Source organism: Triticum dicoccoides, chromosome 3A (assembly GCF_002162155.2).
Source record: "Triticum dicoccoides isolate Atlit2015 ecotype Zavitan chromosome 3A, WEW_v2.0, whole genome shotgun sequence".
NCBI classification, from domain to species: Eukaryota; Viridiplantae; Streptophyta; class Magnoliopsida; order Poales; family Poaceae; genus Triticum; species Triticum dicoccoides.
The window spans coordinates 450,582,758-450,590,890 of NC_041384.1; positions in this window are offsets into that span (position 1 = coordinate 450,582,758).

Genomic DNA, 8,133 nt, shown 5'->3' on the forward strand with positions numbered 1-8,133 from the left:
GGGGCGGGTGGCTACGGGCGCGGCTGCGGGCGGCGGTGCGGGCGGCTGCGGACGGCGGTGGCTGGGGCTCTAGGGGGGCTCCGGGGGTTATAAAGAGGGGGACAACCAACTTGGGGAAGGGGGCGGCCTCGGGAGGCGTGTCCGCCCCGGACACGGCGGCGGCTGCGGCTCCGATCGGGACTCCAGTCCCGATCCGGCTATGGAGGCGGTGGCGCGGGCGGGCCGGCCTGGCTGGCTGGGCTTCAGCCCAGTCGGGCGCGCAATTTTTTTTCTTTTTCTTTTTAAATAATTCCGCTGACAGAAATAAAATCCTAGAAAAATAAATAAAAATCTAAAAATGCCAAAACAAATTTTCACCGTCTAAATAAAATATTTAGGACGAGGTGAACATTTTCTTGGCTCTAAAATGCAATTTTGAAAACGTGCAATTTTTCTAATGCAAATAAAATCCGAATAAAACCAAATAAAATCCAATAAATGATTTTAATATTTTCCCTCCAATATTTCAATTATTTTGGAGAAGTCATATTATCTCCACTCATTTGATTTAATATGAAATATTTTTCGGCGAGAAAAATTATTAAAATCAAATCCTCGTTTCATTATTTGATTAAAATCAAATATGAAAACCGGAAAAATCCCCAACTCTCTCCGTGGGTCCTTGAGTTGCTTAGGATTTCGAGGATTGCGGAACGGAAATGCAATAAATCATGATATGCATGGATGATCTATGTATAACATTCCAAATTGAAAATTTGGGATGTTACAAACCTACCCCCATTAAGATGAATCTCGCCCTCGAGATTCGGGTTGGCTAGAAAATAGGTATGGGTGGTCCTTGCGGAGATCATCCTCTCGTTCCCAGGTGGCTTCAGCTTTGGTATGGTGGCTCCACTGGACTTTGCAAAACTTTATAACCTTACTGCGGGTGACTCTGCTAGAAAACTCAAGAATCTTAACTGGCTTCTCCTCGTAAGTCAAATCACTTTCCAACTGAATCGCCTCCAAGGGTACTGTATCTCTTAATGGTATATTAGCCATCTCAGCATGACACTTCTTTAGCTGTGAAACGTGGAACACATCGTGGACTCCTGACAATCCCTCAGGTAGCTCCAACTTGTAGGCAACTTCTCCCATCCGTTCCAAAATGCGATACGGTCCTACAAATCTTGGGGCTAACTTTCCTTTAACTCCAAAACGTTTCACTCCTCGCAAGGGCGATACTCGCAGATATGCTCTGTCTCCAATCTCGTAGGTTACCTCCTTGCATTTTGAGTCTGCATAACTCTTCTGCCTGGACTAGGCAATCTTCAGTCAGTCTCGGATCAGTTTTACCTTCTCCTCAGACTCCTTAATCAAGTCTGGTCCAAACAACTGTCGGTCTCCTACCTCATCCCACATCAGTGGTGTTCTGCACCTGCGTCCATATAGGGCTTCAAATGGTGCCATCTTCAAACTGGCTTGGTAGCTATTGTTGTATGAGAACTCTGCATACGGTAAATTGTCATCCTAACTAGATCCATAATCTAGCGCACAGGCTCTCAACATGTCCTCCAAAATTTGATTGACTCTCTCGGTCTGTCTGCGGGTGAAACGTTGTACTGAACTCCAATCTCGTTCCCAAAGTCTGGTGTAATTGATGCCAAAACTTTGAAGTAAACTGTGTTCCTCGATCTGATACGATGGTCCTCAGAACTCCATGCAGACATACGATCTTGGACATATATATATCTTGGCCAACTTTGCACTTGTATAGGTGGTTTTCACTGGGATGAAGTGAGCTACTTTGGTCAAACGATCAACTACTACGCATATGGAATCATATCCTGCTTTAGTCCTGGGTAATCCGGTGATAAAGTCCATGCTAAGTTTATCCCACTTCCATTCGGGTATCGGCAAAGGCTGCAACAGTCCTGCTGGCTTCTGATGTTCTGCCTTGACTCTCTGACATACATCACATACGGCTACATACTCGGCAATATCCTTCTTCATACCAGTCCACCAGAAATGTTCCTTCAAATCCAAATACATCTTGGTGTTTCTGGGGTGTATCGAGTATGGTGAGTCATGAGCCTCTTGAAGTATTAACTTTCTGACCTCCTGATTATTGGGCACGTAAATTCGGTCCTCAAACCATAGGGTATCGTGCTCATCCTCACGAAAACCTTTGGCCTTTCCTTTGCCCATCTTCTCCTTTAGCTCGGCAATCTCCTTGTCATCCTTCTGAGCTTCCCGAATCTTGTCCAGCAATGTCGACAGAACCTCCATTGTGCCAATGAACCCTCTAGGTACAATTTCTAATCGAAGTTCCATGATGTCCTCTGCTAATTCCTTTGGCAGTCCTTTACCTTCGAGGATATTAGCATAACTTTTCTGACTCAAGGCGTCTGCTACGACATTGGCCTTTCCCGGATGATAGTGTAGCTTCATGTCCTAATCCTTTATAAGCTCCAACCATCTCCTCTGTCTAAGGTTCAGCTCCTTCTGGGTGAAGATGTACTTCAAACTCTTGTGATCCATGTACACATCACAACGGTTTCCAATAAGGTAGTGTCTCCAAGTCTTCAACGCATGCACTACGGCTGCTAGCTCCAAATCGTGCATGGCATAATTCAGCTCATGAGGTTTTAGTTGTCGTGAGGCATACGAAACAACTCTTCCGTCCTGCATAAGCACACATCCAAGTCCTAAGCGAGAGGCATCACAATACACTTGGAACTCCTTATGTATATCTAGCAGTACTAGCACTGGGGTTGTAGTCAAACGTTTCTTCAACTCCTGGAAACTTGCTTCACAATCTTCTGTCCATTCAAACCTGGTATCCTTCTTTAACAGTTCAGTCATTGGCTTTGCAATCTTGGAAAAATTCTCAATGAATCTCCAGTAGTATCCTGCGAGTCCAAGAAAACTGCGGATCTCGCTAACTGAGGTGGGTGCCAACCATTCAGTGACTGACTGAACCTTGCTGGGGTCTACTGCTATACCTTCTCCTGACATAACATGTCCAAGGAATCCGACTTCCTTCAGCCAAAACTCGCATTTGCTAAACTTAGCATACAACTGGTGTTCCCTGAGCTTCTCGAGAACTAAACGCAAATGCTCCTTGTGCTCCTCTTCGTTCTTCGAGTATACCGTGATATCATCAATAAATACCACAACAAACTTGTCCAAATACTCCATGAACACCTTGTTCATCATGCTCATGAAATAGGCAGGGGCGTTAGTCAGTCCAAACGACATGACCGTATACTCGTATAATCCATATCACGTTGTGAACGCCGTCTTTGGTATGTCCTTCTCTCGTATCTTCAACTGATGATACCCCGATCGTAAATCGATCTTTGAGAAGACTTTAGCTCCTTGCAATTGATCAAACAGATCGTTGATCATCGGCAGTGGGTACTTGTTCTTTATCGTCACTTCATTCAAGGCTCGGTAATCAACAACCATCCTTAGGGATTTATCCTTCTTCTCAACCAAAAGTACTGGGGCTCCCCAAGGTGATGAACTTCTTCGGATGTATGCTTTCTCCAATAACTCCTTGATCTGTTTCTTAATTTCCTCCAGGTCATTTGCAGGCATCCGATAGGGTCTCTTGGATATTGGTCCTATTCCTGGTAACATCTCTATCAAAAACTCAATATCTCTGTCCGGTGGCATGCCTGATAATTCCTCTGGGAAAACATCCGGGTAATCCTTTACTACCGGCACTTCCTCCTGAACAACTCCCGTAAGGGCATTCACTTGGATCCTCCTAGGCACATGCCTAGACACATACTTAATCCTTTTTCCCTCCGGGATGGTGAGATAAATCGACTTACTAGCACAGTCAATGATTCCTCCATACTTTGACATCCAGTCCATACCCAATATCACATCCAATCCTTGCGACTCCAAGATAATTAGGTCGGATGGAAACACATGTGTGCCAATGGTTAAGGGTATCTGGTCACACCATCGGCTAGCCATATACTCTGCTCTGGGTGAACTTACTAAGAGAGGGGTCCTAAGGGTTTGGGTTAGCAGTTTAAACTTATCTACGAATCCCCTTGATATGTATGAATGCGATGCACCAGTATCGAAAAGAACAAGAGCGGTAAATGACTTAGCCAAAAACTTACCTATTACCGCGTCTGGCTGCTCTTCAACCTCCTCCACGTCAACGTGGTTCACTTGTCCTTTGTTGAATGGATTAGGCTTCTTCCCAGCGCTTCCATTTCCGTTTCCATTCCTTCCTTCAGGGCAATCATTGGCATAGTGCCCTGTCTTCCCGCACTTAAAGCAGGTAACCTGACTTAGGTCTCTTTTGGCGGGTGTGGACGGGTTGGAGCGGTTCTGATTGTTGTTAGCTCCGTTCCCATTCCCATTCTTAGCACCACTGTGGTTATGTGATCCTCCTCCAGTGTGGTTGTGACCTCCATGGTTATGAACAAGTCCTCCCGAGTTCGGGGTTAGGCGAGGCTTCTGCTGAGCTCCTGAATTATACTTCCATTGTCCATACTTCCTCTTGCGGCTCTCAATTTGCTGCTGCTTCCCCTCAATCATAAGAGCCTTACCTACCAACTCCTGGTAGTTGTTGAAGGTTGCTACCATCAACTGCATACTCATCTCATCATTCAACCCTTCCATAAACTTCTCCTGCTTCGCGGCATCTATGGCCACATCATCAGGGGCATAGCGTGATAACTTGCTAAACTCATCCACGTACTGAGCCACAATACGGTTCCCCTGGCGTAGGTTGCGGAACTCCCGCTTCTTCATCTGCATAGCTCCAGTTGAGACATGGGCTATGCGGAAAGCTTGCTGAAACTGGTCCCAAGTGACATTGGCTACAGGAAAAGTGGCTGTGTAATTCTCCCACCATGAGGCTGTTGGTCCATCCAATTGATGTGCGGCAAAGCGCACCCTCTCAGCATCTGTGCAACCTGCGGTGGTCAACTCCCTTCCAATACGGTGTGGCCAATCATCAGCAACTATAGGCTCGGTGCTACTGGAAAACACCGACGGTTGTAACCTTAGAAAACGGGCTAGGTTGTCCACTGGAGGTGGGTTGTTGTTGTTGCCCTGGTTCTGAACTAGTAATTGCATCAAGGCATTCTGCTGTTGGATCAACTGGGTGAGTTCCGGTGGGAAAGCAAAACCGGTGTCACGTCTCGGAGGCATCTGATGGGTTTAGATGGAAGAGATTAGAATAGAAAAGGGGTCTAATGAGAAAGCACTACCCATATGCACATGAGACAAACACGATCATTTCACTCAATCAATCAAGCAAGGGCATACAAACTGTCTAGAACTATCGCAAAAGTGCTCACTACTACTATATACATGGGGGAAATACTACTAATAGTTGGTGGTCATCTAGAAATTTTGATCAGTGGAAGACTCCATGATGTCTGCTCCAGCTTCGTCTTCAAAGTCATCATCACTAGGGTCGGAGTCGGTGTCATCGATGATGATGTAGTCCTCGGGGCATATTTCCTTGGGTTCTTCTTCTTCTTCTTTTGGTGCTGGTCCTCCCATGAATACTCTGATCTTCTTGACTAAGTCGTCATTCTTCTCCAGTAGGGTCTTGATTTCCTCCTCATATCCATCACATGTAAACTTGAGTTCTTCCTCTAGCTCGATGATCCTAGTATTCGCCTTCTTCAACTCCATCATGTCCGCGCACACCTGGTTCTCCTGACGTCGAATGTGTTGGTTTAACTCCTGGATGAAAGCTGCAATGGATCTATCCTTCCTGGTGCTGATTACTCCCCATTGCTCGTCTCGGCGCCCACATATTTGGAAGATTGTGTCCTTAAGTTCCCTGTTGTAAACTTCTCCAATGCGTCCCATTGTAATGTGGGATGCCATGCTCTTGCCTAGACTCCAGGTAGGTGCTTCGAAAGAAAACTCTATGAGTTTAGAAGTTGGTGAGAATGTCCTTCCTGGAACTTGTACTTGAATCATCCAGCGCTCCTCTTCAGGTAAAGTGGCGTTGTACGTCCCGGTGAAGCTTGGTATTCCAATGTTCAAGTACCTAGTGACTTCCTTCAGGTGACGTCCAAAAGGTATGTCTTCATCTGGTTGTGCAAACTTGTTCTTCATCTCCGCCATCCTAAGGAGTAGAAAGTGGAGAGGAGTCAGAAATGAGTCTCTATGCTTCAGTGCCATCCCTGGATCGGTAATGCTGGCACACACAATACTCGAAGGATTTATAACAGAGTACCAATCACACACTTATTACATTGAATGTCTCAAAAGAGAACCTACTACAATAATATGGCTTAAGGCCATCTAATGCGATAACAGTGGAAGGCTTGGAAGATAAAGTGAGTCCATCACCTCCAGCGACATAGCTGAGCTGCACGGCAACGACTTAACAAACCTTACTCCTCGTCTAAAAAGTCTGCAACATAATACGTTGCAGCCCGAAAACAGGTCAGCACATGGAATATGCTGGCAAAGTAACACAGTAGAGCAAGAACAGAATAATTCTATCACTACATGCATATATGGCTGGTGGAAAGCTGTATGGTTATAGTTTTGGGGAAAAGCCAATTTTTTCCTACAACAAAGGAATAGATTTTTTGATTTAACTATCATGGTGGTTGAAACATCATTGAGAAGGTACCCCCAACTCAATCCGAATTAAAGTGATTAACATCCCAACAATATTAATTAAACATGGTGAGATACATGTGATAACTCAGGTACTAGATACTCAAGAATTGTCCATAACCGGGGACACGGCTAACCATGATTAGATTGTACACTCTACAGAGGTTTGCACACCTTTCCCCACAAGACTCGATCGCCTCCGTTGGATTTCTCGCACTACATGGTGTTTGAGAAATGGATGACCGAGACACAGTCTTTCAGAAACATTAACTCTCTACTCCGGGTAGACCATACCAAACCTACAAAACCCACTACCTGCTGATCTACCTCTTCAAGAGCTTCACGTAACCTACTCAACTATGCTAGAGCCCATAATAGCTTGTGGCTGCACACGGAAGTTTCTAGCATGAATCATCTCAGTTCCCTTTGAGCTTGGGTGGCGGTCCATAGGAAGATCACACAGGTACCCCGGGATTTCCAAAAATAAAAACAGACAACACTGGGTTCCCCAGGTGCCTCAATCCACCCAGTTGTTTGATTAAGTTGCCACCTTAAGTTGAACCATTAATTAAGAATCTCACATCTGTCATGGATTTCACTCAAACCCGAACCACGTCTACGAGCATAGCATGGCAATATAAGCAATACGTAGAAGTAACTCCCAAGGGTTTGAATATAACAGGGCAATAGGTTCTACCTCAGCAACTACTTCCCAACCCACAAGTTAATGACATCCTAATCATGAAATGTTTGAGGGTTGGAACTAATGCACAAAAACTGGGTAATAATGGGATATGATCAAAGTGTTACTTGCCTTCCTGACGATCCGCGAATCCTAGAGACTCGTAGTAACACGCTTCGCACTCCGGGAATTCTATCGCAAGCAAACAATAACATACATAAGTAACAAGCAAAGATGCACAAGCAAAACTCAAATAAGAGAGGTTGACCAGAAAGTTCAACTTAAGAACTCTGGTTTGCAAAAAGAATCAAATCGAACAAAGCAACAAAACTCAACCGGCGAACAAAAGAAACTTCGTTTACTAATCTGAACTTAGGTCAAATTTTACAGTAGCAAAAACTTGTTTGAGTTGATTATCCGGAAAGAGGGTTTCGAGACGAAACTCCAGGCGCTTGAATCGCCTGATTCTGATAAACGAGCGAAAAGATAAACAGAAACTAAGATCGGATCCGAAATCACGATCAGAAAAATCGCGGAATAAATCCGAGAAAAAGAAAAACGAGGAACAGGTTAACAAACGAACGTTCGTTATCTGGATCTAAACGAAGAACACATTCGTTAAACCGAACGAACGAGCGAATGCTCGCTAATTAAATAAACCAGAGAAAAACCGACCTATTTAAAAAAACGAAAACTAGGGTTTTCTAAAAAAACCAAACAGTTTTTTTGGAAAACCGGGGCGGCGGGGCGGCTACCTCGGCTCGGCTGCGGCGGGGCTCCGGTGGGACTCCGGCGCTGCGGCGGGGCGACGTGGGGTGCGGGGCTGCGGCGGAAGGCGGCGGCGGCTCCGG